We start from the raw sequence: 19073 nt of genomic DNA, 5'->3' as shown, positions 1-19073 counted from the left end.
TTGACTCTTTCACAGAGACCTTTGAAGGCTTCCAGGGTTTAAAAAGTTGATTGTTGGCTGGAAGGAGTGGAATATTTGTGAGCTTGGGGTTTGGTGGTGGTCTTGGGTTTGTTTTGTTGCCTATTTGTATCGTGTGGAGCAACAGAAAAAAGAAATTAAAGTGCTGGGGGTGGAGGTGCCCTGCAGGATCTGCAGGTGAATGGAGCAGGTGGACATCGTAAGGAGTGTAACGAGCAGTTGGGCTGGAGAAGAGTAGGATTGCACATTGAAGAGCAGCCCTTCAGAATGCTACTTCTCATTTCTTGGTCTCTCCAGTAGGAAATGTTTCTGGTTAGCTAAGGATCACGTTTCCTGGAGGGGCTGCAGTATCCTTCCTGTGCGGACAGAGAAGCAGGAGGTGAATGTTTGTGGGGTTGGGCTTGGTGGTGGTCTTGGTTTTGCTTTGTTTCTTTTTTGTGTGGTGTGGAGCACCAGAAGAAAGAAATGAAAGCACAGGTGTTGAGGCAGAGCTGCCCTGCAGGTGAGTGGAGCAGGTGGACATTGTAAAGAGTGTAACAAGCTCTTGAGCAAGAGGACAGGAGCAGTTGCTCACAGTCGTTGGAGAGCAGCCCTTCAGAATGCTGCTTCTCATTTCTTGGTCCCTCCCAGTAAGAAATGTTTCTGGTTAGCTAAGGGTCACATTTTCTGGAGGGACTGCAGTGTCCTTCCTGTGCTGGCAGGGAAGCAGAGCGGTGGGAAAGAGGCAGCAGCATGCTTTTGCACTGAGGTTCGAGGGAAGGAAACCATTATGACTCCATCAGGTAAGTGTCAGTCGTTTTGTCTGGCCCTGTTTTGACACGTTCAGTTCCAGTGACTGGTGGTAAGGAAGATGAGAGTGTTAGGCAGGCTTGAGGGGGAAAATTCAATGGGGAGAAGCAAGGGGAGAGAGAAAAAAAATAACCTGTCGAAGGCAATTTCTGGCAGGCAGTTGGGTTGCTGGTGCAGACAGATTGGCTGATGTTGGTTGTTGACAGCTTCTGCAGCTTGCTAATTACAACTGTAAAAAATTCAGGTGAATGACAGTAACTTGAAATGTTAATTCTGGCTTTTTTTAGTTTGCAGCTGCAACTGTTAGTTGGCTATGGCCATAATTGATGGACACTGCCAGTTGCTTAGGCAGATGGAAATTAATACTTGTGTTACTGTTAGAACTCAGCATCACAGGCACGTTTTCATCCCTCTCCTGGCCTGAGTTCATGTGTCCAAGATGGGTTGTGCAGAGGGAGCCAGCACAGCCCCGTGCTTGCTCTGTTAGTGCCTGCTGCTGTGGCAAAAAGTGGTCTGTATGATACCAGGCTGCCTGAGCTGAGGTTGGGACCTTTTCAGGTTCTTTTGTATGGAGGCTGACAGCTATTGGGATAGTGCTGCTCTTTGTCTTCCCCTTGAGTTCCGGGGCAGGTCATTCAGACCAGTTGATTTAACTGCCTGGAGTTGTGTCCTGACTTAGAAATGTCTCTGCTGAGCTTTTTTTGAAGAAGCAAATTATTTAATTTCTTCTGGCCCTCAAAACTTAGTGGTTTCAAATGTTCTGGGTTTGCTCTTCCAGTCAAGAAGGGCTCTTGACTGCAAGACCTTGCAAAATGTTGCCTGGATGTTAGTGTGCAGGTGTTAGCAGAGCTTAGAGGAGGAAACCAGAACCCATTGCCTTCCAAATAAGTTCAAAAATTCTGAGCTCTCTGAAGTTTGCCTTTTTTTTTTCCTTTAAACAGTTTGCAGAGCAGTTTGCTTCAAGCTGGTGAGGAAAATCCTCTTCTCCTGAGTGTGCAGCTATGGTGTTGAAGCAGGACTCTTCCCTGGAGGTGTCCATGGGCTGTATTTAGAGGTAGGCTAACAGAACTGATAGCAGTTCCACTTGAAGTGCAAATGTCTCCACTTGCTGCTGTGGAGAGGAGGCCATATAGGCACGGTCCTCTCTGCCCACCTTCTCTTAAGCCTCTGTGACCGCACTGGTGCCTCCTCTTAAGACCCTGCAGGCCTTACTGGTAGCTCTGAGCTCAGAACTGCAGAGGAGCTCTTTGCTGGCCTGCTTGGCAGAGCTGTGCTGTCAGCGTGGTTGCACACTCGTGAGCAGCACAGGAGATGTTTCTGTGCTCAAGGTAGGTCTGTGTTGCCCACTGCTCTGCCAATTACTGGATATTAATGGCAGGATAGCATGCATATGCCTAGGCTGGGAAGCAGAAGGTTAATAGACGAACAGCACCAGAAGATCCCATTTATCAGTTTCTATTTATCTCTCCTTGGGAGGTGGCAGGTTTACAGTAAATACCTTCTGTCCTCCTAATTTCCTAATGATGGGGATAATGATGGAGAATAGTGAAGTCATTAACTGGGACAGCCTCTGTGCATCACTCTGTCAACCACATCTCTCCAAGACCTGCAATGAAAAGTGATGGGCCCCAGCTGTTCACCAGATTCTCTTCCCTTCCCCCTCCCCATTCTCAACCCCAGTTGCAGACGTAGCAGTTAAAAAGAGTGGTTGAAAAAGAGGGGGAAAAAAGAAATTCCACAACCCAAAAGATAGCAGCCAATCCCTTCTCCTGGAATGAGCAGAACCTAGAATAAAGTTTTGCCTCCGAGATGGAGGCATTTGGTTCACTTTGTGCTGTCTTCTGCTCAAGAACTGGTTAAATGTCGGCAAGTGTCTGGGAGTTCTCTGTGTCTGAAGCCTGTATGCAGTGCTGGTGTGCTTTGGTGGCTCAGGAATGGGTGGGTGAACAGTAGTGTCAGTGATCAGGCTCTGTTTCTACCCTGCTTAATACACTGCACTTCTCCCGGGTAGAGGTGGCAGAACCACCCTAGCCAGGGGCCGATGAGCATTTTGCACTACAGTAAAGACGTCTCCAGTGTGCTCTCATGTTCATCCTGGTCAGTCAGCCTCTGTACAAGTGCCTTCAGAACTGCAGTGACATGGCAGAGCCATCGGGAGCACCTGTGGGTCCTGCCTTTCGCTCCTGACTGCCACTGCTTTGGAGTGTCCGAGGCCAGCCTTTGGCCTCAGTGTGTTGTGAGGAGAGACCTGCCTGAAGGCTGAGGCTTTGCTGTGCATCCACCATGTGTTGGGCTCATAAAAGGACTCTGCAGCTGTGGGAGCTTCATATTAGAAGGGTTCATTAACTTTCAAATGTTTCAATTGAGGAGTTTTGGAGCTCTCAGCAGTTGCCCAAGATGGGCAGCTCAGCCAAGAGTGTCCCCTGGCAGGCAGGTACAGATGTGATTGCTACTCAGCGCCATAAGAAACCTAATAGTGCCCCAGAAAGTGTCATACTTTAGCTGAAGAGGCTTCAACCAGACAGCCCAGAGAGGCTGTAAATAATTTTTATTAGGCTTTGAGAGTGAAAGAGATGGAGGAGCCTTTAGCTTGTAGCATGCCAGGAACTGAGGCTATGCAGTGTGTTAGCCCCATCTTTGTGTGACTCCTCATGTTCATTTAGCTGTCCTGGAAAATGTGACAGAAGGCAGGCAGGTGTGGTTGTGGTGAGAGAAAGAGCTCTGATCCTGGCCTGATTCTAAGCAGGTGATGGACCATGTTCTGGAGTGCTTTGGGACAGAGTAGATGGTGTCTGGGCAGAAAGGCAGACTGAAAACAAAGGCAATGGCACAGCTCTCCTGTCTTGGAGGCACGGTGTTAAACAGTTCCTGCAGCAGGCTAGGTGGATCTTAGCTTAGGCTGGATGTTAGGAAAGCATTCTTCACAGAAAGAGTGAGAGGCATTGGAATAGGCTGCCCAGGGAGGTGGTGGAGTCACTGTCCCTGGAAGTGTTTAAAAAGAGATTGACTGGGGCACTTGGTGCCATAGTTTAGTTAATTAGATGGCGTTGGGTGTTAGTTTGGGCTTGATGATCTCGAGAAGGTCTTTTCCAGCCTGGTTAATTCTGTGACAGTAAATGTTCCCCCCATGTTTCCTTCTCCTTTATTTTCCAATCCCAAATGCTTCTTTTGCCCATACCCACCCAGAAAGTGTTTTGTATTGCACCAAACTAGTCTGGTAGCTGTGCCTTGGGGACTCTTCTCCCAGGGGCTTTGATCTGGATTAGCCACCACTGGTATCTCTTGGCTAACAACTCTGGTTTGTGTTCTCAGTCACAAATGTTTAGGCTGGGAAGATGTGGTTTGGTTTCATGTGTCATAGAGCAGGTCACTCAACCCTAGCCTGGCACTGTGCTCTAGGGCTGTTCTCTAACCTTAGACCAGACCTATAAGGAAGTGCCAGTGCTCTGGAATTCCAGCTGTTCCTGGAACCAAGGGCAGAGCTCCTTGATGCTTTTGCAGTGTTCTTCCTCTTGCTGGGCTGCTTTTCAGTTGCCTGGCCTGGCTTCTCCTGAAGACAAGCTAGAGAGAGAAGTGAAGCTTTGGATTTCAGCCCTGTGATGCTGCCTTGGTTCCCTCAAGAGCTGTAGCTCATTGAGTTGTAGCTGAGGAGCAGGCTGTGTATGGTTGTTAATGGCTGAATGTCTGTGGTCTGAGTGGTCAGTGTCCCCCAGGACAAACAGCAGCCCTGGGCCAGCTCAGCTGTTCTGTGGCTGTCTTCTCGGCTTTGACACCCTGAGCATGGCCCAAATCAGGCTCAGCAGGCAATATTAAACATCTGCTGGCTTCTAAAAAAGGAAAATCATGTTAGTGTCTGGGTAAACAGCCTGGATGCTAATGCTGGGGAGGTGTGAGGGGACTGCTTTCTCTGTGCAGGAAAGGGCTGATAGATCTTTTTGCATGTATAAACTACCTGGGAAAGGCTTCTGCATGGAGCAAAGTTGTACTTCCTCAAGGTACATTAGGTGGAGAGAAAGGCAGGATGGATCATGTAGCACTGGAAATTTGTTTGTGTAGGGCAATATCTACAGCAGCAAATGATCAAGTAGATGGAAGCTGTTAGGGCTAGTGCTGGTCAAGTGAAAGCAATGCCACTGGAGCATTGTAATAGCTATCCAAAAGCATTGCTTCAATTACGTGTAACAGCCAGCAGTGGGTGACGTACAAAATGACCTGAGCTGACAGCTCAAAGTCTTCTATCCAAGTCCATTTTTAGAGATGCAGAGCGTGCATGGTAACCCTCTGACTAGAGATGGTTTAAAGCAAACAAAGGTGGCTGCTCACAGTGAGCATTTAGCTGCTTTCAGCTTGTCTGCCTGCTGCTGTTCTGGATGTGACACAGCCACAGCCTCCAAAGGGACGTGCAGCGGTGCGGATCTGCAGAGCGCTGCGGATGCAGTGGTGTCTGTGGGCTCTGGCTGCCAGAAGCTTTGTCAAAAAGGAACCTATTAAATATGTTTTCCTTGAGTAACTAAATTCTTAATGTCTCTGCTGGCTGAAGCATTCAAGTTCAGTTCAGCAGGACGTCCATCCTCCAGATAGTAATGCTTGCTGCATCTGCTTTGCTCAGCTATGGGAGGACTCAGTGATGCTGTGGAGTAATGGGGATTAAATGGAGCCAGCTTTTTGTCTTCCCTGCTTCTGGCTCCCAAATGCAGGAGTGCTGCAACTCTTGGGGATTCTGGTGCTTCCACATGCAGGCCTGATGGAAGCATAGAAATAAAGCAGCATGGGGATGGGGAGGGTGTGAAACGGGATAGTACAGAGACGGAAGTACTTCACATCCTGGAGACATGTTCAGGTTTCTGGGGTCTTAGGAGTGTTTTCCCTATTTCAGAACAGTTTCAGTGTTGCTCCTCTTGTACCATTCCCGTGGCTAAGTGGTGTGTAGAGAATCCCTGTCAGAGTGTTTGGGAAGAGAGTGATTGCTAATGCTGTAGCTGAGGTTAGGTGAAGTTGGCAGCTCTCCAGTCTAGATGGAAACCAGGGGAAATTTGGTCTTGTTTATGTAGTCTTTTCATTGCTTTTAGGGAAGCAATGTTGTGCTGCCATGCCAAGAGCTTGATAGGACTTTGAGAACCCACAGTGGAAGCTGCTTCACCATTTTAGGATTTCTCACCTGAAGCAGGGTGCTTGTAAGGGTTGTTTCCTTGCACAGAGATCAGTGCTGCAGACAGGATCCATTCAGCTGGATCAAGAAGCTCTGCGGGCAGTGGTCAGTGGTGGAAAGAGCTGTGTGGTACCAAGGGCTTCACCTGCTGCCCTTTCTATCCTAAAAATCCTTCAACCTCAGCTCTCACTGGCAGTTGGAGGTGATACTGTGATCTAGAGGTTTTACCATTGCTGGGATGTTTTCATTGCTCTGTGGGTGCCTTTTCCCTTCCTTTCTTCATTCCCATTAACAAAAGAACTGTCCTGCTACCATTTTTCTTAACCCATAGGTGTCCTGGGAGCCTGGAGGCCAGGAGCTCTGGCCACGGTGCTCAGCAGACTACATACAGCTTTGTTGGGTGTAACTTCTGCAAAAATGGGCAGCACCATGGTGCAGAGTCCTGCCTGCCTCAAGCTTTCTTCACACTGGTCAGTCAGCAGCAGTGCTTCTGGCTGCCCACACAGGCTGCACTGAAGACCCACACTGAATGTTTCTGTCACTTTTGCTGTTCTGGCCACTGTGCTTTATCAAAGAGCTGAAAGGAAAGCTCTCATTAGAGACTTTGATTCAGTCACACAAAGGCCTGCACTTGGCTAATAGAGGCTTTAGAGAGCTCTTGCTTCTGGTTAGGATTGGTCTACTTGACCTGATGTAGGCCTGAGGCAGAATGAAGCACGAGCAGACTTAAATGATGCCTGAGTACCATGCTGGCTGGAGATGAGCAGGGTGCAGCTCCAAGGCTGGTACAGAGCAAACTGCTGGTGTGCAGTGTGACTGAGAGAGCCTTGCTAGCTTCCAAGTGCAGGCTGGAGTCTGCCTGGAATGAGTTGATGCTTTCTGTCCTTGTTATTGCTCACACCTGTAGCAGATAATCCACAGCTGGTTGGAAGAAATGAGAGTGCAAGGCAAGGTAGAGAGTCCACAGTCTGAGTGGAAGAAGCAGGTAATGCTGGGGAAAAGAATAAGGGGAGGCAGAGGGGTTCCAGTGCAGAGCTGAGGGCAGCTGTCCTGCTCAGCTGTTGCATGGCCTATAGAAAAGCCCAAGTCTGCCTGAAAAGGGAGCATGAAAAGCAGTGTCTTCTCCTGGAAACAGCCAGCTGTAGTGCTTGAGGTCTCTAGGCTGCACTGCTCCAGAGCTTAGTCCATTTTGTCTGCTTTGTAGACTTTTCTGGTCCTGGTGCCTGGGTGCCAAGGCTTGCTGGAAAACTGGGCAGGCTCTGAAACCGGAGCTAGTGCCCTGTGGTCATGTGGCAGGGCCCTCATGGCCTGTGGAAAAGGAAACTTGGCAGTTACTGAGTGCCTAGAGTGGTTTAAAAAGCTACCTGGAGAAGGAAGGCCATGGATTCAAGTCACTTACTGAGCAGGGTGAAAATGGAATCTGAAGCTGAACAGAGGTGAAGGAGCCAGGGAAGGGACAGTGGAATGTCCACTAGATGTTGACAAATTCCCATATAGCCTTCCCAGCTGGTTGGGCTTTGTTAGCATCATCTCAGTGGCTCTGTCCTGTCAGGAGTCAGTGCAAAGCCAAAGGGACAGCTGGGGAAAGGAGCCAGCCTCTGAAGGAACCGAGATGATCTTGCCCAGGGGACGTCTTAAAGTTAAGTTTCTTTGTTAACAGTTTCATAGTCTATTAGGGGCTGACCTTGCCAGGAGGATATCTTAAGTGCCTCCTTTTGCTTTGCTTTCTGCTTTTTATCTTCCTGCAGAGCAATAAAAAGGCTTGACTCCAGAGAGCTCCCCTGGGAGTTGATTCTTAAGGCATGGCATTGCTCTGTGAGGAGACATGAAGTGACAAGGATAGGAAATGGGAAGGAGGTTCATCAGCAATACTTCTGGAACTGATCAGGGCTAGATGGACGGATGGGAATCAGATAAGAACAGGAGAGGGGGAACTCATTTGAAGCTCTTGTAGGACAGGAGCTCAGTCCTCACCAGACAAAGTGCAATTTGGTGCTGTTTGTGAGCAGAGGACTGGAGGCCTTGTCAGAGCCCCAGCGATGCTGTTGATCACAGTGCGTGAGTGAAGAGTGGTGAGGAGCACCAGAGGCTGTGAGCTGGGGATTGCTGCGAGGAGGTGCAGTTGGGAAGAGAGTGGGGTAGCTGCTTTCTGAGTGTTCTGTCAGAATCTTCCCACACTGTCACCGTGGATTCCAAGTGTGTGACAGAACTGTGCCTGAGAGTGAGGGTTTCTCTGTCATATGTCTGCTGTCTGCCTTTCAGTGCTGAGGGGACCAGGGACCTCTGGTTTTGATGGCAAGAGATCCTTAGAGGAACTGTCTGTGTTGATCTTTGCAGGAGACTTTGTGCTGGAGATGGAAGGGGTGGCTGAGCAGCCAGAGGCAGCCACCAGGGTCTCTGGGGAGCAAAGCCTGGGTTTGCTGATGGCTTTGTTGGATTGAGCGATGCTTCTCAGGCACCAGGGGAGTCTGGGCGAGTACCTGCAGCAGGAGCCCTTGGGGAGTTGTTAAACACAGAAAAGCCATCCTGAGCTCAGCAGGTCCCAGAGCTGTAAGCTGTTAGGGACACAAATGTGTTCTGAATGAGTGTCCCCATGTGCCTGCTTTATTGTACCCTTTGCAAGGTGTCCCCTTCTGGCCTCTGTCACAGCCTACTGTGCTGGGATGTTCTGTGGTGCAAGCCATCGAAGATGCTCTTCTGAGAAGAGGTGCTGCAGAAACAATGCCAGAGGAGCTCTGAACACTGAAAACCTATGTCCACAGCTTCTTGCTGCCATTGTTGGAAGCAAGCAAAGGAAGCTGTGGTCTGTGGAGGTGTGCAGAAGGGGGCAGGTGAGTTTTGTTCCCCTGACTCCTGAGGGTGCTGAGCCAGTAGCAGTGGTAAATCAGGGTAGCCTTTGCAGGACACTGAGAAATTTGAGCTAGTGAATGACTTGTTAGGTATAAAACAATGGAAAGCTTAGAGAGGCAACTGACTAAGGCTATATAGAGGTAACAAAGTGTGGAAGGTAACCAATGAATTACCAAAAATAGGCTGCTCAAATGCCAGTGTCTGTGTGAGGGGTGCTCTCCTTTGGGTGGTGTTAACTGCTGTTTCAGTTTACTCCTCTGGGCTGAGTGCAGCGTGCATGGCAGGGGATGGACTTAGTCTGAGAGAGAAGAGGAAATTTTCAGTGCAAGACAGTTTTAATATGGAAAAGTACATTGGAAGCTCTGATATTTCCTAGGGGCATAAAATGTGAGAATGAGTGCCCTCATCTGTGTCAAGATCTGAAGATGTTTTTTCTGTAGGGAGATCATTGAACTCTTCTCTATCTGAAAGTGATTGGGATGGGGAAAGAGAGGTGAGGATCAGAGTTGGGGGTGGTTTCTGCCCACTGAAGGAATCTTCCAGGCAAGGGCAATTTGCAGAGGCCTGGAGATTTTGGGCTGGGCCTTGGTTTCACATGGGCAACCAGGCTGCAGCAGTCTGCTGTTGGTCGTGGGTTTCCAACTGAGTGCCTTTGTCTTTCTAGGTCTCTGCAGCTAATTTGGCAGCCCCCACATTAAGCCTCATCACAAAAGAGAGCGCAGTGGAGGGCAGAGGGCGGCAGCTCGTGTGTAAATGAACACCCGGGTGCGTGGGGGACCTTTGAGATCAGCTCTTAACAAGCACAGTGCAAACAGTAGTTTAGTTTGTTGCATGCCGCTGGGAAATTAAATGTGGCTTCCTAGTTCTTGTCACTTAGAATTTGCAGTGACATTTACTGCATTTGACGAAATGTAGGCAAAAGAGGCTCCAATTAAGCAGAAGATCAAAGGCTGTAGATGGTGCAGTTTATTTAGGAGGCATGATATTCAGAAAGGTCAGGCTTGCAGTCAGCTACCCTCAGCCCTTTGTGGTGCTCGCTGTGGCTAATGAGCACTTAGCTTGGGATGACTGCTTTGTGCGGAGGAAATCCAGCCATGGTGCTGGAGGTAACGTAGCTGTGGGCTGAAACTAGCTTTGCCCTGTGGCTGTGTGCTGGGCAAGTGCTGTATGAAAACTGCAGCACACCAGAAAATCAGAGCTGCTGTGCTGCTCTGGCACCTCAGCACCCTGCAGGTTTGTGTATTCCAGTGGGGGGGAGAAGTGGAGAAGAGATGAGCTCACCTGAGTCCTTTGAGAGGAATGGTGATGTTGACTTTCTGGAGTAGTGCCCTGAGGATGGACAAATCTGGGCATCTGGGGTTGGTTTATCTGCAGAGTCTCACAGAGCATTAGTTCTGTTTCTTCACTCCATGTCAGGTAAATTCAGTGTATTGGAACTTAGCCTGCAGCTGTGTGCTGAAGTTCTAATTTTGCAAGCATTTACTCATGCTCATTTCATTCTTCCATGTGGAGGCTTTTGCAGGGAGTGCAGAGCAGAGGCATCAGAGTTACCAAGGCCCTAATACACATTGGAGCGTCAGTGCCTGCCCTCCCCAGGGTAGGAAGGAAAGGTGTAGCACTGTGAAACAGGATGTTGCATCCTGTTAGGAATGTCTAGCCAGCAGGTGATGCTCTGCACAGCTTACTTCTTTCCCTGCATGTCTGCAGAGGTGCAGTCCTGGGTCAGGCTCCATCAGCAGTTAGGTACAGCAGAGGGTTGTGTTGCTGATGAAGGAACAGATCACACCGAGGTTTGGATGTACTACCTGGAATTTCACTTCTCAGAATAAGGTCAACAAAACACGGCATGGATCCAGTATTAAGAACTAGGAGAATCTTCTTTAAGCTGTTGTCTCCTTCTGCCCCCTCAAGGCAAACACTTTTGCTATCCTGGAGCTTCTGCCGAGGCACACAGAGTGCTTCCTTGTAACAGACAGGAACATCTCTCACGGCATCCCATGCTGGGTGCTTGCTGTTGACACAAGCTGGAGGGAAAGCGATGAAGTGTCCTGACAGACTTGAGCTGCCTGTAATGTTGGTATGAATCAGTTCCAAACAACTTATTCCTTCTGCTCATCCTTAAGTGGATTTCTCTCAGCATTAGGACTGAGCTCTAGTGTTACTGTGCTGTCTGAAAACAGGCATTTGGGCAGAGCTTCCCTAAATCATGGTGAATTTGCACCAAACCAGCCCTTGAATCATAGAATCAACCAGGTTGGAAGAGACCTCCAAGCTCATCCAGTCCAACCTAGCACCCAGCCCTATCCAATCAACCAGACCATGGCACTAAGTGCTTCATCCAGTCTTTTCTTGAAGACCCCCAGGGACGGTGCCTCCACCACCTCCCTGGGCAGCCCATTCCAATGGGAAATCACTCTCTCTGTGAAGAACTTCTTCCTAATATCCAGCCTATACCTACCCTGGCACAACTTGAGGAGCTGATGAATGTTAAACTGGCCAATGACACTATTTCTCCTCAAAGCTTTGGGTGTTTTTACACATCCTTTAAAAGTAGCTCTCCTTTGCAATGTCCCAGCAAACCCCTGCGGTTCCCTTGCTGTGCAAAGGTTTTAAGCCCCACTCTGTCCCAGCTCTGCTCTCCTGTTTGCAGCAAAACCCAACGGGGCACTGATGGCAAATGGCAGCTCTTTGAGATGTTAACACCTGCTCCAGGCTTCTGTTCTTGGACAGGAGCTCAGGAGTGCTCATTTGAAGGCAATTCAGTTTACTGCCTGGGCTCTAAGAAGGGAAGCTGAGCACCTTCTTTGCTAACTGTTGTTGCTTCAATACGTCATTTGTTTTCCTTCTTTGAACTTAGCTCCCTTTATCAGCAGTTTCAGAGGGGTGTTCAGCATGAGTTGCCTTCAGTCTGTGGAGGAGATAAGAATGGGATGTTGGGGATGGTGGAGCCTGATCTTGTCAGGCTTTTAGCTGAAGCAGGCTTGCTGGGTCACAGTGCCAAAGAAAGGATTTCTTTGATTGAAGAGAGCTCTCTTCCTGCTGAAGTCAGAGCCACAAATGACCTCATGCTGCAACTTTACTCCCTGCCCCCCTCTCTTATAGTTGTTACTTTAATTTCCTACAATATGTTATTCTTGTTGTTTGGAATCATGGGGAGGAGGGAGAGAGGGGAAACCAACCTGTGTAAAAATTAGCTTTGAGTTATTCCATCTGTGGACTCTTAATTTTGTCATGAAAACAGAGAAGCCTGGCAGGAAGCTCGCTTTTGACTGGCTCCATGTATCCTCTTGTCTGGAGCTGGTTAAGAAAGTGTGGCATTTAGAATGAAAGCAAAAGCTTCGTTTCTGGAACTCTGAGTGTTTGCCCAATTCTTTGACCATCTGTTTTTGTTGACAACCACCTCTTTGTGTTGTGCCAAAGTTATTTTGGCTTTTAGAATCTGTAGATGCGTGTGTGCCGTGTGTGTGTGTGTGTGTAGATGGTGGTGTGGTTGTGTGTGGCTGCATGTGGATCATTAGGGTGCTCCTTCCTGGGTCAGACTGGGAAAGGTAAATGTGTAAAAGCAGTTTTCTTGTGAGGAATGAATTGTCAAGAGGGGATGCAGTGACTGTTCCTGGCTCCTGGAGAAGGCCTCACGTCCTACCCATGTTGTTATCCCAGCTGAAAGCTGCCAACTTCTGGTTGCGTTCTGTAAGTGGCTTTGGTCATGTGGCAGCTATTTTGAGTATGCAAATACCTGCCTCAGAAACCACTGCTGGGAGCAGGGGTCCTGATGGACAGCCCAGCAGCTGCACGCAAGGAGCAGATGGTTCTCTGTGTTCTGGGTGCTAGAGCAGGAGCCTGTTTGGTGGTGATGGTATCATGGAGCTGTGCAGTTACATGAGCCTCTCTTTGATCTCACCTTCTTGTCAGTCAGAGGGTAATTACTTATTCCCTGTACCATTCATACGCAAATTACATCCCCTCTCTGTATCAGAGGTGCAGCAGAGCAGGTGATGTGCAGAATTCCATCATGGAATCACAGAAGCTTTTTGAAATTCATTCTGGAAATGCAGGATGGCACATTTGTGCTTCTGGAGCACATTTGTGTGCTTCTAAGCCTGCACATTCCCTGTGCTGCCATCAGCCTTTTCTTGCTGTTGAAGAAATTGAGCCTGGAAATGCAGGGTGGGACACTCGTGCTTCTGGAGCACGTTTGTGTGCTTCTAAGCCTGCACATTCCCTGGGCTGCCATCAGCCTTCTCTTGCTGTTGAAGAAATTGAGCCTGGAAATGCAGGGTGGGACACTCGTGCTTCTGGAGCACGTTTGTGTGCTTCTAAGCCTGCACATTCCCTGTGCTGCCATCAGCCTTCTCTTGCTGTTGAAGAAATTGAGCCTGGAAATGCAGGGTGGGACACTCGTGCTTCTGGAGCACGTTTGTGTGCTTCTAAACCTGCACATTCCCTGTGCTGCCATCAGCCTTCTCTTGCTGTTCCTTCCGACAGCCACACTGAGAGAGCATTCTCTGAGTTGCTTTTCCACACGTGGTTTTTGCAGCAGCCTGTTCTGAACTCTAGGCTGGCATGAGAGCAGGCCAGAGTAACACACACAGCCCCTGACAGCAGCAAAATGAGGCTAACAAATACCCTAGTGAGGATGTGGTGTGACAGCTTCATCCATCCAGCTGAATTTGCATTGCGAGTATGAAATAGCTGCGTGTCATGGGCCACTGCCATTGCACACAGTCATTTATTTAATAACTCAGTGCACAGACATTAATGGGGAGATGAGCAACACATCATTCTGGTAGAGACAAATAAGGAATTAAGAGATGGCAGCGTTTAGAGAAGTCCACTTTGTGCTGTTCCGTCACTGCAACTTTGTGTTCAGCCAGGCAGTGCCTCAGGTGTGCCATGGAAAGTTTGCATGGACAGTGCAAAGGTTGCTGCCCTGGCTTGTCTGCCTTGGTGCTGAAGGGCAGGGTGGCCTCTAGGGAAGCTGGGGCTCTTTATCTTGGAGAAGAGGAGAATGAGAGGTGACCTCATCAGTGTTCATAAATATGTAAAGGGTGAGTGCCAGGAGGCTGGAGCCAGGCTCTGCTCAGTGATGCCTGATGATAGGACAAGGGGCAATGGTGGAAGCTGAGCCATAGGAAGTTTCATTTAAACATGAGGAGGATTTTTTCCCTGTGGGAGTGACAGAGCACTGGAACAGGCTGCCCAGGGGGGATTGTGGAGTCTCCCTCTGGAGATATTCAAAACCCACTTGGATGTGTTCCTGTGTGATCTGGTATAGCTGACCCTGCTCTGGCAGTGGGGTTGGACTGGGTGAGCTTCGGAGATCCCTTCCAGCCCCTGACATTCTGTGTTTCTATGAACAGCTTAGCTTATTCCTTTGCAATGTGCAGTATTGGAGTTAGCTGTGCAGCCTGCATTGGGTGTTTCCTGGCATAGGAATCAGGTAGGTTAACGCTCCTTAAAACCTTGGCAATTACTTTTTTTTTTTCTCTAGGCCATTGTTAACTCAGACAGAATTGAGTCTCCCTGTGTTTAGTAGTCCACATATTCCTGAAGTGAGGAGAGATAATTTAAAGTGCTGTAGAGTGCCTTGAAATCGAGGCAGTTAAATATTTAACCAGAGAGGGAAAAGGGAGAAAGGAAAGCACCTGAAATGAGTCCCTCCTGAAAATCTGTTCTTAAGCAGGGAAGAAATCACAGAATGTTAGGGGCTGGAAGGGACCTCCAAAGCTCACCCAGTCCAACCCCCTGTGAGAGTAAGATCACCTATACCATGTCACACAGGAATGCATTCAGGCAGGTCTTGAATATCTCCAGAGAGGGAGACTCCGACACTCCTGGGCAGCCTGTTCCAGTGCTCTGTCACCGTCACAGGGAAAAAGGTTTCCTCATGTTTCTGTGGAGCTTCCTATGCCTCAACTTCCACCCACTGCCCTTTGCTTTGTTGTTGGGCATCACACTTCTGTCGTTTTGGACATCCTCTGGCACCCAGCCTGCGAGTTTCCATGTGCAAATGGCTTGTCCTAGGTCACTGAGGTTTGCTGACTTGTACAGACATCAGCAGCAAGTGCTAGTGCAGCTGTGAACAGACAGCTCTGGTGTCTCCAACAGCCCTGAGCTGTGAGGAGACCAGGACCGTATTTGGCTTGGGACAGGCTGGCATACTGGGCTAGGGAAGCAGTGCCAGGGCTGCTGGTGCATAAGCAGAAGTGTTTCCTGTGGAAAACGGAAGGCAAGAGGTTAAATACTACAGCCCAGATGTGAAGCTCCTAAACCCTGTGCAGGCACCCTAGGGAGGAGTTTTTCACTGCAGTGGGAATAAAGGATTCTTAATTTTTCTTAATGGTGGGAGCCTAATTTTAACAGTGTGAGAACAATTGCCTGTTGTCTGCTCCATGAGTAAGACATCAGACTAACTGGAAAGGAACACTAACAGTTGTCACTCCCCCTTAGCATCAGCAGTGCTAAAGCTTTCTGGGTGCTCCCCTCCCAGCCAGGCCAGTTCTAAACCTTCAGCTCTTATTTGCAGAAGCCAGCTGCGTGCACGAAATTCCTCCTGGCTTGCTGTGCTTAATGGCAGTTAAGAGTAAAAGGGCTTTGTAAGTGAAGCGTTCAAAGGATTGCTGTAGGAGGAGAGATTTGAAACCCAGAAAAGGACAGAGGGCAGAAGCTGCACAGGCTAGTAGGAAAAAGACTCCAGAAAGAGGGCTGCTTTGCTGTGCAGAGCATGCAAAATAGGGGCTGCTGCTCCCTCTCCCAATGTCAGCACCACTGCAGTGAGCAGAGATGGCTGTGGTGGGTACTGCTTCCCTGCCTCCCTGGCAGAAGGGCAGTCCATTTGCGGGCTGGGTCAGTGAGCAGCAACTGCCCTGTGAAGAGCAAAGCTGTGCTGCAGCTGAGGCTTGTGAGAGAAAGGTGAGCTGGCTCCCGCAGTGAGAAGGATCCTCTGTCTGTGCAGGTACACAGGGAATCACAGGAGCCTGTTCTGCAGCTTCTGCAGCCCATACAGAGTGATATTATCCGGTCTGTGTGGGTTTAAGTGGATGCCACCTCATGGATTTCAGTGGCATGCCACCCAGTGGCACAAGCAGAGGGCATGTGTAACAAAACTGAGCTGTTGATGTGCATCTAGTTCTGTGGTGCTGATACTTAAGGAAGACTCTGGCTTGAGACCAGCGTGTGTTTAGCCAGATAGATAGATAAAAAGCTCAGAAAAGGTCTAAACTGCTAAAAAAGCTCAGAAAGTGTCTAAAAGCACCAGAAAGTTACAAGATAGTCAACTGGCAGGGAGCAAGTCTGTAATTTAACGTAAAGCAACGTGGAAACTGTAAGAGTTCTGCTCCTTGTGCAGGGTAAATTAGAGCTTTCCAACTTGTTTGCAATTACGGATTCTTTCAGGAGCTGCTTCCTAAATCAGAACAGGGCAAAGGAAAGGGAGAAGGCTCTGGCTGCCGCTTAAGTGGAAGGACAATTAGTAGCCTCGTGCATCCTTCCAGTGGGACCTTTTAAAGCTCTGGTCTGCAGTCTTTAATTCCAGCTTGCTGCCCCAGGATTACATCCTGCAGTCATTGCTGTGAATGAATCCAGAGGCATTGCTCCAGTCTGGCTTCTAAGGGGGAATGTGCAGGGTGTTGCCTTTCCTGCAGCACCTCATCCTAGTGCTTCAGCTTTTGCATCAGGCCAGCTGTGGCCTTAGCAGGCAGTGCACTCTGGCTTCCTCCCATGCACAGGACTGGCTGCAGTGGCTTGAGTTCAGATTCTGTGCTGGTGTTGTCCTGTCCACCCCAGCCCCAAGAGCTGCGTAGTTGCCAGGCCAGTGCTGGGAGCATTGGGCCACGTGCATCAAACCTCCTGCCTGTCAGTACCAGTGGGACACTTGATGTTTTTGGTACAAGTACAGGGTCTCTGCAGCTCTTAAAGAGTTAAAAGAGTTTGAGGTGAAGCACTCAATTTGCTGTGGTTTGCTTAAAAAGTCCAAGCTGCTGTTTTAGACTGAGGGCAGTACTTGAGCAAGCAGCTAACCAGAAATGCTCTTTTCTTTGCTCTTTCTGTGCTGTTGCGTGTGGCAGAAGAGTGTAGGACAAGCCATACATTGCACGATGTGCTCATGCTCCACATCACTGCAATCCATCTGCACCGTGGAGCTGTTGCCACACATGGGTTCTTGTGTGGTTTGCAAACAGCTTACACCTACTCGCAGGCAGGCTGAGCATCGGGGCACTGCGGGGCTCTGTGTGACTGCGAGCTGCAGCCGTTCCAGACCTGACTCGGTGGCTGGGGCATGGGGAAGGGAGTTGCTGCTCTGTGTGTGGAGCCTGTGAATTGCAAGGCAGGCTGCAGTAAATCTGCAGCACGGGGCTCTGCGTGGGGGTGCAGGCAGGTGGAAGCTGTTTGGCAAAGTTGGGGCTCACTGTCTATGCGGTGTCCTGTCAGAATATTCATCTGGGTTCGTCCAGGTTTCTCCCCTCCCCACCGCCGTGTGATATGTTGTAAGAATAAGTGTGTTCTCCATCCTCCCTCCCTCTCTCCCTCCCTCCTCCTTTCCCCTTCCCCACCCCCCCACAAGCTGGAGGGCCAGAAGGTGGGGTGGTACCTCAGGATAATGGTAGCAGAAGGCGAAGGAGGCAGACAGCTGGCAAGTTCTGCCCCAATATGCTTCTCTGAAAGAGGCAAGGAAAATGCAGAAGATGTGATGCCTGAATGGCTCACTTTGCAGCAAAAAGGAAGATTAAAAGTAAAATTAGTTAACATCTTGCTCATTTCAAACCACCACACGCCAGCTTTCTGCTCCCTGCCCCCCTTGCTGTTTCTCTGTGGCATTGCGTTCCGAGGGGAAGGAAGGCATGAGGCAGGGAATCCTGAGACTTTGCAGGAATCCATATCCTGAGCAGCACCTCCAAAAGCCTGAGCTCTCCAGGTAGTCCTCCTGCTGGCTCTGTAAGCTGTCTTCACTAGACTGGGCAGCTGGAACTGCCAGCTGCCTTCCTCCAGCAGACCTTCCGTTTGCTGGGCTTGATGCATTATTGCTCGTTTGAAAGCACAGGGCAGGAAGAGAGGTTTGGGGCAACTTAGAGTGCTGGGTCTGGACAGGGAACCTCTTAAGGCAGTGGATGAGTACTGTTAAGGTAACCTAAGACCTCATCTAGATGCTGAGTAGGGGATACCTTGCTGCTGTCTACAGCTGCCCAGTGGGAGAACATAGAGAAAGCAGAGCCAGGCTCTCCTGGGAGGTGAACGGTGGCAAGGACAAGATGGAACATGTGAAATCCCATCTGGAATGATTGTATCCCCTGGATCAGGTGTTCAGACAGGGAGACAGAGTGGTGCTGGGATCTCCTCTCCTGGCTATGGTAAAGACCTAAATGAGTGACACATTGTCTACAAAGCACACGTTTTATAGCATCAGCTACTGCTGCTGCTGGCAGTCTGAGCAGCACACTCCTTACTCACAGGTTGCTCTGGGTGTGTGCTGGGCTGGATGTGTTGGTCCTGCACGGAGCAAGGTTTGACTTACTCCAGGGCCTGTGTGCCTGTGCTCTAGGCAATCAGCTCCAGTGTGTGTTTGTGTGGGTGCCTGTTCTGGAGAGGTTTTGGTTCCATCGCAGGGTGACTCAGTGGTGTGCCACATTGGTTCTTGCACAAAGCTGTTCAAGCAGCACTTGGGTCCTCAGTAAAGCTGATGCCTTCCTGTTCAACGTCTGGGGAGCAGAGGCTGTGAGGGCCTTGCTCTATCACTTATCTTTCTCCAGTAGATGTGAAACTTGTGGCACCTATGAGTTAAACCCCAGACCTGGCAGATACTTGGCTCCACGTGGTAACTGAATACCTGCAGAGGCTGAAAGTGATGGAGAGTGACAGTGGAAAGGGTAATGTTCATCCTTGCTGTCAAGTGGATACCTGGAATTCAGATGGAGTGTGCCTCATTTCATGTATTTGCCTGTGTACCTCTAATGGGATGGAAGAAAAGTATATTAATGGTGAGAAGTTATTTAGTGCTGCATGGAGTTAATAGCTTCTAATCACTGCTTACATCCCTCTGGTTTTATGCTAGACAACAAGCCCTATGGCTGGGTCTGCTTGTTAGCCACACTGTAAATCAGAGGTGCTGGCACCTCCCACATTGTGCTCCCATTAGCTGGGCTGCCTGTCCTCCATGGAGCCAGGAACAAAGGGTAGTAAGCACTGGGACAGAATGGATTTGTTGGAGTTCCTGCTTGGGAATGCACCAGAGAGTGAGCTGTCCAGGGAGGTGGTTGAGTCACCAACTCTG

At 49.3% G+C, this 19073-nt stretch overlaps 1 long non-coding RNA gene across 1 annotated transcript in view; it reads left to right on the top strand.

Moving 5' to 3' along the window:
* Positions 1–584: 584 nt before the first annotated feature.
* The window catches only part of LOC135178627 (uncharacterized), a 36670-nt gene continuing 18181 nt past the window's right edge, over positions 585–19073 (top strand). The window contains exons 1-2 of the long non-coding RNA XR_010303647.1: positions 585–800; positions 1749–1861. This is a non-coding gene — a long non-coding RNA (uncharacterized LOC135178627). The remainder of the gene's footprint in view (positions 801–1748; positions 1862–19073) is intronic.

This window comes from Pogoniulus pusillus, chromosome 10, assembly GCF_015220805.1.
Source record: "Pogoniulus pusillus isolate bPogPus1 chromosome 10, bPogPus1.pri, whole genome shotgun sequence".
Lineage (NCBI taxonomy): Eukaryota > Metazoa > Chordata > Aves > Piciformes > Lybiidae > Pogoniulus > Pogoniulus pusillus.
The sequence above is the reverse complement of the archived record's forward strand: the minus strand, read 5'-3'. Positions and strand labels throughout refer to the sequence as shown.